The following is an 18,959-nucleotide window of genomic DNA, read 5'->3' as shown; positions in this document are numbered from 1 at the left end:
TGGAATCACGATTCACCCGTGGCTATTAACTAGTTAAATGCCGCTGTCAAACTCTGACATCGGGCCGGAAATATGCACACCGGTGACCTGCGTCACATGATCACGGGTTACGTGTCGGCATGACAACCCGAGGTCTCCTGGAGACCTCTATGGTTGTCAGTGCCGGATTGCTATGAGCACCACCCGGTGGTCGGCGCTCATAACAAGTGAGGTATTCTGCTATATAGAGGCGATCTGATCATCGCCTCTATGTAGCAAAGCCAATCGGGCTATGGCAGTTTCTAGTATCCCATGGAGACTATTGAAGCATGCCAAAAGTAAGAAAATAATGTTTTTAAAAATATTAAAAAAATAAAAATTATATAAAAGTTCAAATCACCCCCTTTTGCCACCCCATTCAAAATTAAACAATAAAAAAAGTCAAACATACACATATTTGGTATCACCGCATTCAGAATCACCCGATCTAACAATAAAAAAAAGGATTAACCTGATCGCTAAACGGCGCAGCGAAAAAAAAAGTAAAAACGCCCGATTAAGTTTTTTTGGTCATCATGACACTGAATTAAAATGCAATAACGGGCAATCAAAAGAACGTATCTGCACCAAAATGGTATAATTAAAAATGTCCGCTCAGCACACAAAAAATAAGCCCTCACCAAACCTAAGATCATGAAAAATGGAGATGCTATGGGTCTCGGAAAATGGCGCATTTTTTTTTAAAGAAACTTTGGATTTTTTTTCACTACTTAAATAACTACTTAAATAAAAAAGAACCTAGACATTTTTGGTGTCTATGAACTCGTAATGACCTGAAGAATCATAATGGCATGTCAGTTTTAGCAATTGGTGAACATGGTAAAAAAAAAAAACCAAATAACTGTTGTGAAATTGCACTTTTTTTGCAATTTCACCGCACTTGGAATTTTTTCCCATTTTTCCCATTTTTGAGTACACAATATGGTAAACCCAATGGTGTTGTTCAAAAGAACAACTTGTCCCGCAAAAAATAAGCTCTCACCTGGCCATATTGATGGAAAAATAAAAAGTTATGGCTCTGAGAAGAGGAGCAAAAACAGAAACACAAAAACGAAAAAGGGCAGGATCTTGAAGGGGTTAAAAATGTATCTGTATTATATTGCTTAACCATAGACTTTTACATATTCTTGGGTAGATTTTGTTACTATATAAGCCTGAAAAAACGTATTCCAAATTTTAGACTGTGGGCGCACATTGCATATTTGGCACATTTTGTATTGTTTTTTTGGCATGGATTTGTCACAAAATATGATGCCAGCAAAGCAAATGAGAAAGTATTTTTGACTTGCAGATTTGGTGCAGAAAATAATGTGCTGCATCTCAGTTCTCTGTGCGTTTGTGCCCTGCGTTTTTCACCATTGTCTTCACTCAAATTAATTAAAAAAGCAGGAAAAATGCACCAAAATCTCGTGTTTTTGCACCAGCATTTTTCCTGCCAAGAGATGCACAAATGGTGCCACAAATTGGTATTATATTGCTCATCCATTGACAATTCCGTGGGCTGTAGTGCATTTCGTTGCTATATAAGCCTCGAACAACTTGTTAAAAATTGTATCGGTATTATATTGCTCCTCTATAGCGTTTTACATATGGTTGGGTAGATCTTTTTGCTATATAAGCTTGAAAAAACGTGTTCAAAATTTTAGGTTGTGTGCACATGTTGCAGATTTGGTGTGTTTTTGTCGCTTTTTTTCGTACTCGGATTTGTGACAAAACCTGAAGCAAAACCTGATGCCAGCATAGTGAATGAGAAACCCAAAGTCTCATGCACACGTTAAGTATTTTTGATTTGCAGATTTGGTGCAGAAAATAATCTGCAACATATTAATTCAATGTGCATTTTTGCCCTGCTTTTTCACCATTGATTTTACTCTTATCAACCAAAAATGCAGGAACAAAAGCCACAAAAATGCATATAAGTGTGACACCTTTGTTCTCAGCAGCGATCTGGGAGTCAGAGACGCTTCCAGGCGTCTTCCCCATGCTGTTCTCCTTCTATTCAGCACTTTTCCCATCCATTTGAACATTTTCACTGCCCCCCAGACCTCTTTGTAGTGTCTGCTGGAAAAAAGCTCGGCTTTCCCATTGACTCTCTTTATACTTGTTACTCAAAACGAGCATGCAAGTATTAGGAATTGCTTGGTTTTAGCAATCAGCTCGCTCATCTCTAATCTTAATGACTGGCCTTTTTTTTAATTTTGTTTGTGTGATACTTTGTTTGATGGGGAAAATTGGAATTTTTTTAACACTGTTTTGGCGTATGTACAAATTACCGCATAACATGCAATTCTTCTTTGATACGAAAATATAGAAAAAAACAATTTTGTCTTAACTTTTTTGTTTATATTTTTGTCATTCACATTTAATAAATTGTTGAATGAGTTCTCCAGGTCACTTTGGTCATGTAGATTGCTAATATGTGTAGGTTTTTATTTTTTTTAAAATAGATGTATGTAATAAAATGTGTGTGTGACCCAGCGGTCATGTGATGACCAGTTGCCAATGCTTCTGCATAGCATTTACTGAGCACTATGTAGAATTCAAAAGAGAAGACAGAAGTGGTTATAATCTACTTCTGTCTTCTCCTCACAGTCCTTTGCTGTGTCTGACAGCTAGGGACCAGACCTGCTGGAGCTTTGGTCCCATTCCTTAAATTTACAGTGACACAGGGTTAAAGCTTAGGACCAATTACTGTAATTATTTATTTATTTATTAAATTTACGACGTTTAGTCGTCTTTTTAAAAAAGCTTCCCTTACCTCAAGATATTCGGCCTGAGTTCTGGCACTTCTTGCTTTGTTTTAGGAGAAATTTCAATAGCTAAATCAGCCCTCATCTCTACCACAGCTTAGGCTACTTTCATATTTCCATCGGTAGTCGGCCGTCACAAAGCCTCGGCGCGATGTACCGATGGACGTTTGTGAGATAGTGTATATCGCGAGCAGCGGACGCAGTTTTTCAACGGGTCCGCTGTCCAGTCTAAAGTCCCGGGGAGGAAAGAGAGAGCAAGAGTTCCTGCCTGGCATGCGCAGTCGGAAACACAGGATACAACGTACAGAAAAACGTTCCCTTGAACGTTTTTTGCAAAAGACGGGCCGTCACATTTTGCAGGATCCAGTGCACGACGGACGAAACGTGAGTCCATACGTCGCTAATACAAGTCTATGGGAAAATGCAGGATCCTGTAAATTTTTTTGCAGGATCCTGCATTTTCAAAAATCGACGTATTGCGACGGTAGCAGAAAGACGGAAATGTGAAAGTAGCCTTATCCACAGATAATGGGGCTAGATTAATCAGTGGAGTTGCAAAGAGCCAGGAAAGGTATCTCAGGGTCAGTGTAGCTTTCTTTCTTTAAGGCCGGTTTCACACGTCAGTGTCTCCAGTATGTGAGGTGACAGTTTCCTCACGTACCGGAGCCACTGACACACGTAGACCCATTAAAATCAATGCATCTGTGCAGATATCATTGATTTTTTGCGGACCGTGTCTCCGTGTGCCAAACACGGAGACATGTCAGTGTTCGTGGGAGCGCACGTATTACACGGACCCATTAAAGTCAATGGGTCCGTGTAAAACACGGACCTCACACGGACGTTCTCCGTGTGCGGTCCCTGTGGCGTGCAGGAGACAGCGCTACAGTAAGCGCTGTCCCCCCTACATGGTGCTGAAGCCGCGATTCATATCATCTGTGCAACAGCGTTTGCTGCATAGAAGATATGAATAATAGTGTTTAAATGAAAGATCTACCTGTCTGCCGCCCTCCCACCCCCTAAACTTTAGCGCTGTCTCCTGCACGCTCCGTGTGGTACCCACTTGGCACACGGGCGGCACACGTGTGCCGCACGTATGGCCTACGTGAGCTCACGGGCACACGGACACGGATAACTCCGGTACCGATTTTTTCCGGTACTGGAATTATCTGGATGTGTGGGACAGCCCTAAGTAAAATAATACATTTCACCTTTTTGCATTTTACACATTACAAAAATATTTTTGCAAACTGAACAAATTAATCCTTAAGAGACAATTTTTATTTGTGCACTTTAATTTTCTCCTCCCCTTCATTTAAAAGCCATAATGTTTGTATTTTTCTGTCAAAGACCTGTCATTTGAATTACAACATTCACTTTTCCAAACAATGCAGAGAAAAACAAAAAAATCGGTGTTGTGAAATATTGAAAAAAAAAATACAATTCTGCCATTGTTCTTTGGGTTTTGTTTGTGATTGGGGGGCGTTGTGCAGTAAAAATGACCTGGCAACTTGATTCTGCAGGTCTGTAAAATCACGACAATACAAAACTTATATTTTTTTTATATTTTACTGGTTATAAAAAAAATTCTGAACTTAAAAGAAAATATATATATATTTTTTGTCTCCAGTTTTTGATACCCATAACTTTTTTATTATTTAGTTGATAGCGCTGTAACAGGGTTGGTTTTTATTGCTATCATTATGGGCTATTAAATACACTTTATTGCATTTTTTGTCATGTGGTGTCCAAAGAATGACAAATCTGCTGTTTTTATTTTTTTCTTCATGGTATTTACCATATGACTTGAATAGTTTTATATTTTCATAGATTGGCTTTTATGTATGCATTGGAACCAAATCTGTTTATTTTTTAATATTCAGAATTGCAAAATAGGTGATTTCAACCTTGAAGTTCATTATTTTGTTAAAAAAATGTAAAAAAAAAATGTTTTAACTATTTTTTTAATATATTTTTTAGTCCTTCTAGAGGAACCTGCAGTTGTTTCATTACTTACACAGTATTCTAAAATGTTTTAGTATTGCTGAATATGGTGAAATTAACGATCTCCTATGAAGCATTTAAGCCATTAAACAGCAGTGGCTCGAACTAGCTCACAGTTCTTGCAGTCATTAAATAGAAACCTTTATTTTTACTTCCAGTGGATAGAAATCTATTCACTCGATTCTCTTATAAGCGTGCTGTAACTAATGAGCTGTGCACCTGTGTGTTTGCACTTGACTAGGACCCATTTTTTGCCCTGAGAGTAAATAAAGCTTCCACTGAATGACTGCAAGCAAAGAAGGTTGTGAATGACATCACAAAAATGTTTTGTTACACAAAGAATAACATATATTTGCTGAAATTCAAATTGTCAGTTTTTTTCAAAATTGCTCGTGTTTTTTTAATTTTCCATATCACTGTATATAAAAAAAATCAAAAATCTTGAAGTTTTCAAACTGCCCACTATGGATTATGCCGGCGGACTCGTTCACACTGGGGAGTCTGATGTGCAGTCTTAGATCTTCCTGTTGCTCAGTGTGAGTTTGGGCGTCAGCGGTGGTGTGTTCTCAGATGTTCAGCTTTGCAGGAGTTAACTGTTTGATTAGTTTCAATTTAAGGGCTCATACTCATTTGTGCGAGGAGCGGACGAGTGGAATCCAGTTTATCAAATTTATCAAATTTGTTTATCCCCCCATTGCACTTTGTCAGGTATTTGTACTTTGGGCTTGATGCCCGTATGTATTTATTGTCGTTATTCTATGTAAGTGAGTTTATGTAATAAAGACATATGTTTTATTTGCTTAAACTTACCATCTTTTGATGTCTCACTTTATTGCTATTTCTTTTTGGTTAATTATGTTTGAGGGTATACTCCTTGTTCTCTATAGGATCATAACACTCAAGGTATGAGATATTGTTGGTTTTTTAGTTTGCATTTTTTTTTTTACAGAAGAACGAGGGCTTCGCTTGGATTGAGAGTGTAATAAAGATGTTAAACCTGTGTGTTTCATTATTTCATTAAAAGACTTTATTCTTAATGTGTGTGTGTATTTTTAACCCTTTCATACTATTGGATTAATAATGGATAGGTGTCTTATTGACACATCTCCATTATTAACCAGGCTTAATGTCACCTTAGATTAGCAAGGTGACATTAGCCCTTTATTACCCCATATCCCACCACTACTTGAGGTCCCAGAATAGGCGCCTCATACAGATGTGCCTTTTCTGGGGTGGCTGGGGGCAGATGTTTTTAGCCCGGGGGGGGGGGCAATAACCATGGTCCCTCTCTAGGCTATAAATATCTACCTCAGTCACTGGTTTTTCAACTCTTGCGGAGAAAATTGCGCAGGAGCGCAGGATAGTTTATTCTGTGATTTAACCCTTTATTTTAACACCTAGAGCTCCTAAATTTTGCACACAGACACTTCTTACATTATTAGTGATGAATATGTAAAAAAATAAGGGATATGAAATGGTTTACTGTATGTAAACCATGTCTCATATCCTGTCGGGTTTGATAAGGAGATAGCAAAAGCCGGCAATTGAATTACCGGCTTTTCTGCTATCTAGCTCTGTATTAAATATAAATATATATATATATGTGTGTGTCAATGATATATATTGTAGCATAGCGACTGGTCATGTGAATGATGGATGGTATGTATCGCAGAGGTGGGTGGCCCTGTGATGGAAGCCTGGGTATGTTTTGCTCAAGCAGATCTACTGCTGAGGGGTTTGTTTACATTGGGAAGGCTTCCAGGTGATTGGAGAGATGGGTGGGTTCAGTCACCTGCAAACCCAGCCAAAGAGGCGTGTCTGAACACGTAAGTTGGTTTTGTGTGAAAGGACCTGTGGTGATGTCACGCTCACCTGACTAGCCATGTGACAGGTACCTGGGTGTGGCTACACCTATGTAAAGAGGTGTGTGTAGCACATGGTGAGAGAGAGAGAGATTGAGTGAGTGTCTGTCAGGGTAGACACACTTCCGTGTGTCCTGGCAGGACACTGCAGAATGGCCTGTGTGTTGGACGGTTCCAAGTGGGGACGTCCTGGAAGTACCTGGAGACCGTAGACCTGGACGGTCTGTGTTGAGGACCTGGGACTGACCTGAAGTCAGTGTAAGGAGTGGAACTTCTGAGAGGTAACCCCGGACAACAGGATTATAATATACAGCAAAGAAGCCTATCTGCTACGTGAACTGTCTAATGTTTCATGGCTGTAATGAAATAGACTGTATCCTGTCTGGTTTATGCGGAGTTTGAATAAACCATATGGACTAACATGTGTGAGATATCGTGCCTGAAGTGTTTATCCTGCTGCCAAGCGAGTATCCCCAAGACCCGTAGCGGGTGAAACGCTACAATATATATATATCTATTCTACCAGATGGTGGCCCGATTCGAACACATCGGGTATTCTAGAATGCACAGCCACGTAGTATATAGCACAGCCACATAGTATATTGCACAGCCACGTAGTATATAGCACAGTCACATTGTATATAGCACAGCCCATGTAGTATATAACACAGTCCATGCAGTATATAGCACAGCCCATGCTAAATATATAGCACAGCCCACGCAGTATATAGCACAGCCCACGCAGTGTATAGCACAGCCCACGCAGTATATAGCACAGCCACGTACTATATTGCACAGGCAAGTAGTATATAGCGCAGCCCATGTAGTAGAATGCACAGCCCACGTAGTATATAGCACAGCCCACACAGTGTATAACACAGACACGTACTATATTGCACAGGCACGTAGTATATAGCACAGCCCACGTAGTATATAACACAGGCCACATAGTGCATAACACAGCCCACATAGTATATAGCAAAGTGGGCACCATATCCCTGTTAAAAAAAACTATTCAAATAAAAAATAGTTATATACTCACATTCCGTCGGCCCCAAGATCCAGCCGAGGCCTTTACTGATGCTCCTCGTGATGCTCCGTTCCCAGTATTGCCTTTTGGCAATAACCCGTGATCATGTAGCGGTCTTGCGAGACCTCTACATCATCATCTCGCGAGGCCGCTACGTGATCTTGAGTTATTGCCGCACTGCATTCTTGAGACCGGAGCGCGAGGAGCGGGAAAGGCTGCGGCGGACTTCGGAAGGTGAGATATAATGTTTTGTTTTTTTAAATTATTTTTAACATTCTGTGTTTTTACTATTGATGCTGAATAGGCAGCATCAATAGTAAAAAGTGAAGCGGTGTTTAACTCCTGCCCCAATCTCGCTGATTGGTCGCAGCCGGCCGGCCACGACCAATCAGCGACCCAGGATTTCCATTATGGAAGTTACAGACAGCCAGACGGAAGTACCCCTTAGGCAATTATATATATAGATGTGTAGACATTTATTTTAGCTATGAAGAACCTAAAATATAAGACATATTTTCAGTTGTTTCACACTTTTTTGTTAAGTATATAATTCCTCATGTGTTAATTCATAGTTTTGATGCCTTCAGTGTGAATGTACAATTTTCATAGTCATGAAAATACAGAAAAATCTTTAAATGAGAAGGTGTGTCCAAACTTTTGGTCTGTACTGTACATTCACACACGTTACGTCCAAGACTTGCCTGTATAAGACTTTTAGTATATTAACATTGCATGCGTGGTTTAAATTTTAGGTGCCATTATATGTTCGTGTTTCTTATTTTGTTGTACCTTATATGATAAGTTCTTATTGGAGCGGCCCCCAGACGCAGGACAGCGGGGTACTCGGATCCGGGTCTCTCGGTTCTGAGGATGTCACGGTGGCCTGACCCGGTCCGTGGTCCTGCTAAGGGGCGCCCAATAAAAGGTGTAGGTGGTGGTGTAGGTAGCAGTAAATAACGAGGACACAGGGTTGCAGTCTCTTTACCTCTTTACTGAAGGCTTCGGCATCCGCAATCCAGAGCACTGCTAACAGGGCTGGCTGAGACCAGCCGGTCCGAAGGCGCATCTAGAGTTCCCTTTGCAGGTGGAAATCAGTGCCTACTTACTAGCGCCTGGGTGTTGTAGTACTTCCCTGCTGAGCACCACGGGATAGTCCTCACAACTGTCGTGTATGTTTCTGTTCTTTCTCTCCGTCCCCCAGATGATATGGATAGGACGCACCCGTATGACGGGGTAGGCCTGGAGTTATTTTATAGGGACCCTAGAGACGCCCCTCTCCCACAATTGCCTCCGTTGTCTTCATTAGGTGATTAAGATGAGGCAGCCAACCTAAAATTAACTGCCCTGCCGTTGGTTTGAAGTAATGCGTAGAGCCCAATACTTCCTCGGCGTTCCGGCTACGTGCCTCAGTAGGATGTTGCCGATCTCGGGGCACGACTCCTACTGGTTCTGTCGCCTTTGTGCTGTGATCTCGTTTCTCACTTCTCCACAATATACTTCGCTTCGTGTCCTTTCTTAAGATGCCACCGCAATGAAGTGCAGGCGCTTCTCCGTAATGATCTGTCCTTTCGCTAGGCCTCTGTCAGGATCCCACCCCTGACAGGGACCCCCTGGATCCTCCCAAGCAACGCTCTTCTCTCACTAGATGTTACCTGGGCAAAATCCAGTCAGCTTCTCCCTAACTTCCTATCCAACCCCCAGTTTTACCAGAGTGTGAGGAGTGGCCTAATACATAGAACCCTTTGCTCCCCCTGGTGGCCGGAGTGTGAAGTGTAATGTGTGACTGTTATACCTGGTCAGGTAAACTCCTTTAGTGCCATCAGACGTACCATCACTCCCCTTAGTGGCGGAGCGACAGTACTGCAACGACCAGGACTCTGGGGCGCTGCATTATGATATTTTACTACTATGATAACCCCACATGTGTATGTCTGTACTTGCTTAGAATGATTAAGCGGTTTACTTTCAAATTGGACGATACTACTGGATAATTTATGAATAATGATGTGTACTTTTATAGTAACAAGTTGCTTTGTATGTTTCCCCTTTAATTATTCCTCAGGCGCCTTTCACTAAGTATCCTTGATATGTCCACATTCAACATGGCTTTCTTGCTTTTTTGTTTTTTCTGCGCATGCGCCGCTTTGTCACTGCCGCTTCCATCGATGCTCGCGCACACAATGCACCCGGCGTTTGATGACATGTTGCCCCATGTGTTCCTGCGTCGGCTGACTGGTTGGATGCGACTCGGCTGGTGTGGCAGTGTCCATGGCGACAATGGGTTACGTCCGGCTGGTGGCATTAATGCCGCTGTACACTCAATATGTCACGCCCCCTGAGGAAGAAATTTCTCCTAAATGCGCGTCGGGGTGGGCCAGGGACCACGTGAAGCCTTGTTAACTATCTTGTGAGGTTTAACCCCTTAACGACCGCCGATACGCCTTTTAACGGCGGCAGTTAAGGGTACTTAACTGTGGAAAAAGTGAATAGCGCCCCCCAGAGTTGGATTTTCTCTGGGGTCTCAGTTACCGGGGATAGCCGAGACCCCAGAGAACATGATTCGGGGGTTTTTTACCCCCGAGTTGCGATCGCCGGTAATTAACCGTTTACCGGCGGTCGCAAAAAACCCCCCAAAAAACGTGATTTGCCATTTAATTTCTATGTCCTCCGATGTGATCGCACATCAGAGGACAGAGAAATGGGGTCCCCGATCGCCCCCGATAGCCCCCCGATACTCACCTGTCTCCCCCGGTGCTCCTCGTGGCTCCCGATGGGCGCCGCCATCTTCTTCCGGCCAAAAAGTGGCGGGCGCATGCGCAGTGCGCCTGCCGGCCGGCACCCGGGAGATCTTTGGGGTCTCGGCTGCCGGGGGTAGTCGAGACCCCAAAGAACATGATCGGGGTCGGTTTTTACCGACCCCTGTTTTGCGATCGCCGGTAATTAACTGTTTATCGGCGACCGCAAAAAAAAAAAAAAGCGATGTGTAATTCTCTGTCCTCTGATGTGATCGCACACCAGAGGACAGAGAAATAGGGGGATCGGGGACCCTATCATACTTACCGGTGTCCCTGGTTCCTCCTGTGTCCTCTCCTGGCCACCGGCTTCTTCCTTCGGTAAGAAAATGGTGGGCGCATGCGCAGTGCGCCCGCCATGATCTGCCGGCCGGCAGCTAGAGGAGTTGGGGCTAAATTTAGGGTTAGGGCTAGGGTTAGGGTTAGGGCTAGGGTTAGGGTTGGGGCTAAATTTAGGGTTAGGGCTAAATTTAGGGATAGGGTTAGGGTTGGGGCTAAATTTAGGGTTAGGGTTGCGGAGAAATTTAGGGTTAGGGTTGGGGCTATATTTAGGGTTGGGGCTAAATTTAGGGTTAGGGTTGGGGCTAAAGTTAGGGCTAGGGTTAGAGTTGGGGCTAAATTTAGGGTTATGGTGGGGGCTAGTGCTAGGGTTGCGGTTAAAGTTAGGACTAGGGTTGCTGCTAAAGTTAGGGTTAGAGTTGGGATTAGGGTTTGGATTAGGGTTGGCATTAGGGTTACGTTTGGGATTAGGGTTAGGTTTGGGATTAGGGTTAAGGTTAGGCTTGGGATTAGGGGTGTATTGGGATTAGGGTTAGGTTTGAGGTTAGGGTTGAGATTAGGATTAGGGGTGTGTTGGATTTAGGGTTCTGATTAGGGTTATGGTTGTTTTGGGGTTAGGGTTGTGATTATCGTTAGGGTTGTGATTAGGATTATGGATCGGGTTGGCATTAGGGTTAGGGGTGTGTTGGGGTTAGGAGTTTGATTTGGGGGTTTCCACTGTTTAGGTACATCAGGGGGTCTCTAAACGCCACAACCAATTTTGCGCTCAAAAAGTCAAATGGTGCTCCCTCTTTTCCGAGCTCTGCCGTGCGCCTAAACAGTGGTTTACCCCCACATATGGAGCATCAGCGTACTCGGGATAAATTGGACAACAACCTTTAGGGTCTAATTTCTCTTACCCTTGTGAAAATAAAGACGTGGGGGCTAAAAAATCCTTTTTATGGAAAAAAAAATATTTTTTATTTTCACAACTCTGCATTATAAACTTCTGTGAAGCACTTGGGCATTCAAAGTTCTCACCACACATCTAGATATGTTCCTTGGGGGGTCTAGTTTCCAAAATGGGGTCACTTGTGGGGGTTTCTACTGTTTAGGTGCATCAGGGTCTCTGTAAACGCAACATCATGCCCGCAGACCATTCTATCAAAGTCTGCATTCCAAAATGGCGTTCCTTCCCTTCCGAGCTCTGCCATGCACCCAAACAGTGGTCCCCCCACACATGGGGTATCAGTGTACTCAGGACAAATTGGACAACAACTTTTTTGGTCCAATTTCTCTTGTTACCCTTCTCAAAATAAAAATTTGGGGGCTTTCCAAAATGGCGTTCCTTCCCTTCCGAGCTCTGCCATGCGCCCAAACAGTGATTTACCCCCACATATGGGGTATCAGCCTACTCAGCATAAATTGCACAATAAATTTTGGGGTCCAATTTCTCCTGTTACCCTTGTGAAAGTAAAAATTTGGGGGTGAAAAATCATTTTTGTGGAAAAAATATGATTTTTTTTATTTTCATGGCTCTACGTTATAAACTTCTGTGAAGCAGTTGGGGGTTCATAGTGCTCACCACACATCTAGATAAGCTCTTTGGGGGGTATAGTTTCCAAAATGGGGTCACTTGTGGGTGGTTTCTACTGTTTAGGTACATCAGGAGCTCTGCAAATGCAACATGACACCCACAGACCATCCCATCAAAGTCTGCATTCCAAGCGGCGCTCCTTCCCTTCCGAGCCCCGATGGGTGCCCAAACAGTGCCCCCCCACATATGGGGTATCAGCGTACTCAGGACAAACTGGTCAACAGATTTTGGGGTCCAATGTCTCCTGTTACCCTTGAGAAAATAAAAAATTGCAGGCTAAAAAATCATTTTTGAGGAAAAAAGGATTTTTTATTTTCACGACTCTACTTTATAAATTTCTGTGAAGCACTTGGGGGTTTAAAGTGCTCACCACACATCTAGATAAGTTCCTTAAGGGGTCTAGTTTCCAAAATGGGGTCACTTGTGGGGGGTTTCCACTGTTTAGGCACATCAGGGTCTCTCCAAACGCGACATAGCATTTGATCTCAATTCCAGCCAATTCTACATTGAAAAAGTAAAACGGCACTTCTTCTCTTCCAAGCTCTGCGGTGCGCCCAAACAGTGGTTTACCCCCACATATGCAGTATCGACGTACTCAGGAGAAATTGCACAACAACTTTTGTGGTCTAATTTCTCCTGTTACCCTTGTCAAAATAAAAATTTTGGGGCAAAAAAAAAATCATTTTTGTAGAAAAAAATGTGACTTTTTGTTTTCACGGCTCTACGCTATAAACTTCCGTGAAGCACCTGGGGGTTTAAAGTGCTCACCACACATCTAGATAAGTTCCTTAAGGGGTCTAGTTTCCAAAATGGGTCACTTGTGGGGGGTTTCCACTATTTAGGCACATCAGGGGCTCTCCAAATGCGACATAGCATTTGATCTCAATTCCAGCCAATTCTACATTGAAAAAGTCAAACGGCGCTCCTTCTCTTCCAAGCTCTGCGGTGCACCCAAACAGTGGTTTACCCCCACATATGGGGTTTCGGCATATTCAGGAGAAATTGCACAACAACATTTATAGTTAAATTTCTGTTTTTACACTTGTGAAAATTAAAAAAAATGGTTCTGAAATAAAATGTTTGCAAAAAAAAGTTAAATGTTAATTTTTGCCTTCCACATTGTTTCAGTTCCTGTGAAGCACGTAAAGGGTTAATAAGCTTCTTGAATGTGGTTTTGAGCACCTTGTGGGGTGCAGTTTTTAGAATGGTGTCACACTTGGTTATTTTCTATCATATAGACCCCTCAAAATTACTTCAAATGTGATGTGGTCCCTAAAAAAAAAAATGGTGTTGTAAAAATGAGAAATTGCTGGTCAACGTTTAACCCTTATAACTCCCTAACAAAAAAAAAATGTTTTTTCCAAAATTGTGCTGATGTAAAGTAGACATGTGGGAAATGTTATTTATTAACTACTTTTTGTGACATCTCTCTCTGATTTAAGGGCATAAAAATACAAAGTTTGAAAATTGCAAAATTTTAAAAATTTTCGCCATATTTCCGTTTTTTTCATACATAATCGCCAGTAATATCGAAGAAATGTTACCATTAACATGAAGTACAATATGTTACGAAAAAACAATCTCAGAATCAGCAGGATCCGTTGAAGGGTTCCAGAGTTATAACCTCATAAAGTGACAGTGGTCAGAATTGTAAAAATTGGCTCGGCCACTAAGGGGTTAAATCTATGCCTGCCTATATTATTAGAACCTAAGGTTGTAGTACTATTAGTATTATGTCCACCTGTTGGGATCCCTAATACTCCAGTGAAATCACTTGCTACAGAGTGGCAGTATTGTTATAGGTGCACAACCTTGTTTATCTCTCAGCTTTTATGTGGTCTTACCGCCCTTGCACATAGGTGCTGGTTTTTGCTGCTACCGTATTTTCCGGCGTATAAGACGACTGGGCGTATAAGACGACCCCCCAACTTTACCAGTTAAAAAATAAAATCTTCTTAAAAGTCGGGGGTCTTCTTATACACCGTATGTCGTCTTATAGGGCCGGTGAATATGTGCCCTTTTGGGGGGGGGGGGAGTGATCCTGATGACGACGAGGGGGCGTCTCACAGGAAAGTGAGTATGCCCCATTACCTTATCATAGCGCTGCAGCGTGGGGTCTCTGTGCTGGGAGCGGCGGCTGCTGTACTGTGGTGCGGCGGCTCCTCTTCTGCAGTGTGGGGCCTCTGTGCTGTGGGGTGGCGGCGGCGTATCTTTATGCAGTCGGGGCTCCTCCGGCATCTCATTAAAGCCTGGAGGCCCCGCCGGCAACTCCATCGGTACAATGCGGTGGCCTCCGGGAAAATGGCCGCTGCTCAGATTCAGATCTCGTCTCCCGAGATCTCGGGACGAGATCTGAATCTGAGCAGCGGCCATTTTCCCGGAGGCAGCTCAATAGGTGCGATGCGGTGGCCTCCGGGAAAATGGCCGCTGGGGGCTGCGCATGCTCAGATTCAGATCTCGTCCCGAAATCTCTGGACACGAGATCTGAATCTAAGCAGCGGCCATTTTCCCGGAGGCCACCGCATTACACCGATGGAGTTGCCGGCGGGGCTTCCAGGCTTTGAGATGCCGGAGGAGCCCCGACTGCATGAAGATACGCCGCCGCCACCGACCCACAGCACCAGAGGCCCCACACTGCAGAAGAGGAGCCGCCGCACCACAGTACAGCAGCCGCCGCTCCCAGCACAGAGACCCCACGCTGCAGCGCTATGATAAGGTAATGGGGGATACTCACTTTCCTGTGAGACGCCCCCTCGTCGTCATCAGGACCACTCCCCCCCCCACCCACCATATACACCCGGCGTACAAGGCGATTCCCGGCGTACAAGACGACCCCCGACTTTTAAGAAGATTTTCAGGGGTTAAAAAGTCGTCTTGTACGCCGGAAAATACGGTACATTTTATTTTTGCTGTGTCTTCTGTCTGATCTGTTACCAAATAAAGATTTTTGATAATTTTTTTTCTGCTATTTTGGGCTATATGACTGCTTATTTATTATTTTTTTTCTGAATGGTGTCATATTATTGGTGTTAGTATAGTGAATTGTGTTGTGTATGGAGGTCACTTGTTGCCTCTGCTATTAATTAGAAGAAGATTCTTTATTTCCATTAGTGATCAAATACTTGAAACACAGCGGCAGAGATGCACTTAAAAGGGTTCTCTTGTGAAAGAAAGTAATAGCCTCTCCGCAGGATAAGTGATAACACATTGATTGGGTCCCAGCAGTCAGACCTCCACCAATCAGAAGAATGTGGAGTGGCATGTGAATTTGGCCACAGATCCATTAATTCGCTCAGTGGCTGCGAGCGCTGCTCTTGTTTTTTTTTCTGAAGCCCCAAATAGAAAGAATGGAGCTGCGGTCAGACATCCCACCTGCGGCTCCATTTTAAAATGGGGATAAGTGTTCTGTCAGAGATTAAACTTCCCCATTCTTCTGATTAGTGCGGTTTCCAATGGTCGGACTGAAACGATCAATAAGTTATCACCTATTCTGTGGAGCCAATGGATCGGTGATAACGTGTGTGAGAGGTTGACACGCTTAGCTACTTCCTCAGGTACAGTGCCTTGTGAAAGTATTCAGCCCCCTGGAACTTTTCAACCTTTTCCCACATATCATGCTTCAAACATAAAGATACCCAATGTAAATTTTTGGTGAAGAATCAGCAACAAGTGGAACAAAATTGTGAAGTTTATTTGGTTATTTAAAATTTTTGTGGAAATTCAAAAACTGAAAAGTGGGGCGTGCAATATTATTCGGCCCCTTTACTTTCAGTGCAGCAAACTCACTCCAGAAGTTCATTGTGGATCTCTGAATGATCCAATGTTATCCTAAATGTCTAATGATGATAAATATAATCCACCGGTGTGTAATCACGTATCCGTATAAATGCACCTTCTCTGTGATAGTCTCAGGGTTCTGTTTGAAGCACAGAGAGCATCATGAAGACCAAGGAACACAACAGGCAGGTCCGTGATACTGTTGTGGAGAAGTTTAAAGCCGGATTTGGATATAAAATGATTTCCAAAACTTTAAACATCCCAAGGGGCAATGTGCAAGCGATCATACTGAAATGGAAGGAGTATCATACCTCTGCAAATCTACCAAGACCCGGCCGTCCCTCTAAACTTTCATCTCAAACAAAGAGAAGACTGATCAGAGATGCAGCCAAGAGGCCCATGATCACTCTGGATGAACTGCAGAGACCTACAGCTGAGGTGGGACAGTCTGTCATAGGACAACAATCAGTCGTACACTGCACAAATCTGGCCTTTATGGAAGAGTGGCAAGAAGAAAGCCAATTCTCAAAGATATACATAAAAAGTGTCGTTTTAAGTTTGCAACAAGCCACCTGGGAGACACACCAAACATGTGGAAGAAGGTGCTCTGGTCAGATGAAACCAAAATCAAACTTTTTGGCAACAATGCCAAACGATATGTTTGGCGTAAAGGCAACACAGCTCATCAACCTGAACACACCATCCCCACTGTCAAACATGGTGGTGGCAGCATCATGGTTTGGGCTTGCTTTTCTTCAGCAGGGATAGGGAAGATGGTTAAAATTGATGGGAAGATGGATGGAGCCAAATATAGGACCATTCTTGAAGAAAACCTGTTGAAGTCTGCAAAAGACCTGAGGCTGGGACGCAGATTTGTCTTCCAACAAGACAATGATCTCAAACATAAAGCAAAATCTACAATGGAATGGTTCACAAATAAACGTATCCTGGTGTTAGAATGGCCAACTCAAAGTTGAGAATCTGTGGAAAGAGCTGAAAACTGCTGTTCACAAACGATCTCCATCAAATATCACTAAGCTCGAGCTGTTTTCCAAGGAAGAATGGGCAAGAATTTCAGTCTCTCGATGTACAAAACTGATAGAGACATACCCCAAGCGACTTGCAGCTGTTATCGCAGCAAAAGGTGGTACAACAAAGTATTAAGATAAAGGCGCCGAATAATATTGCACGCCCCACTTTTCAGTTTTTGAATTTCCACAAAAATTTAAAATAACCAATAAATTTCATTCAACTTCACAATTGTGTTCCACTTGTTGTTGATTCTTCACCAAAAATTTACATTTGGTATCTTTATGTTTGAAGCATGATATGTGGGAAAAGGTTGAAAAGTTCCAGGGGGCTGAATACTTTCACAAGGCACTGTAGACATAGGAACACTTTGGTAGTGAAACACCTGCTGGTTTATTTAAGTCAGCATAGACCAAGGAAAGGTTCAGGAAAATAAAAGCAGAGCCTTCCTGGCTTAATGGAAAACAAAAAAAACAAAGTTCATCAGAGCCCTTTGTCTCCAGGTTCCACCCGCAGACGTCTAGCAATGTCCTACACTACTCCTGGAGCCACGTGTGAGTTCTTCCTCTCCCAATACACCACCCAGACTGTTCTCAAGTCCAGGTATTTAACCAGGACCATGTGATGATCACATGATCGTGACATCACTGCAGGTCCTGCTAGTACAGCTAACGGTGACTCTGTAGGAAGGGATACGGTGAGCACCCTCCTATGCTGTGGGTGCTCAGTGCTCACTTAAAACCAGCTCATGTATAACCTTAAATTAACTCCCTACTCAGCACGTAGCCTGCTGAAGGCAAAAACATCCTGGTTTTTATATCACTGACTGCAGTACACGCAGTGACACATATCTCCCTTCATACACTGTGCCGGTGACCATGTCACACTTGTTTTCCTTTCAAATAATTTTTTATTAAGCATTTCAAATTTAATATTGTATTTTGTAGATAATCATATATTCAACTTTCAAGGAAATAAGGGTGGGGAGAGGGAGAGAGGTGAGGGAAGTGGGAATGGGAAGAGGGTAAGAGAAACATTGTGGACATGCTGTCCAGTCATAACAGAATTTGATTAAATATTAACAATTATTAACAGGTTAACATATATTACCTTCACAGGTATACATTAATTGTCACCTTTCCTTGTAATGTGGTAAGTTGGGATATACCTCAACCCATTTCTTCCATTTCCTATCATATTTCTTATAATAGTTGTTTGCTATTGCGAAGTTTTCTTCATATGCTTTATGTAGATTAATTTGGTCTATGATTTCAGTAAAGGCCGGTAAAATTGGATTTTTCCAATGGATAATTTGTTTAACCACTAAACAAATGTGGATTATAATAGGTCTCGCATTTGTGTCAACGTTTTCCCATTGTAAAGACAACAAGGCCATTGCTGGGGTAACTATGATGTTAGCTTTTAATATTTTGTTGATTAGTTTTGTGGCCTGTCTCCATAAGGGTTTCACCCTTGGACACTTCCAAAACACATGTAACAAACTTCCGTATTCTCCACATTCTCTCCAGCACAGGGGAGACCCTCCAGAAGGTAGATGGGAGAGGCGAGCCGGAGTGAAGTACCACCTTGTGATGATTTTAAAATATGCTTCTTGTAGTGTCATGCAAATATTTGATGCATAGGTAAAGTGGATCGCGTTTTCCCACTGTTCTGGAGTAAATGTCGTGTTCAAATCATTTTCCCATTTATTAATGTAAGATAACTTGTCAAATTTTGTGTCGTTGTTGAACCACCGATAAATTTGCTTATTACTCCAAAATAAGTAATGTTTGGGGTTTTTTAATAAATTAGTAGTAGCTT

The sequence above is a fragment of the Ranitomeya variabilis genome, chromosome 3 (genome assembly GCF_051348905.1).
Source record: "Ranitomeya variabilis isolate aRanVar5 chromosome 3, aRanVar5.hap1, whole genome shotgun sequence".
NCBI lineage: Eukaryota > Metazoa > Chordata > Amphibia > Anura > Dendrobatidae > Ranitomeya > Ranitomeya variabilis.
The sequence above is the reverse complement of the archived record's forward strand: the minus strand, read 5'-3'. Positions refer to the sequence as shown.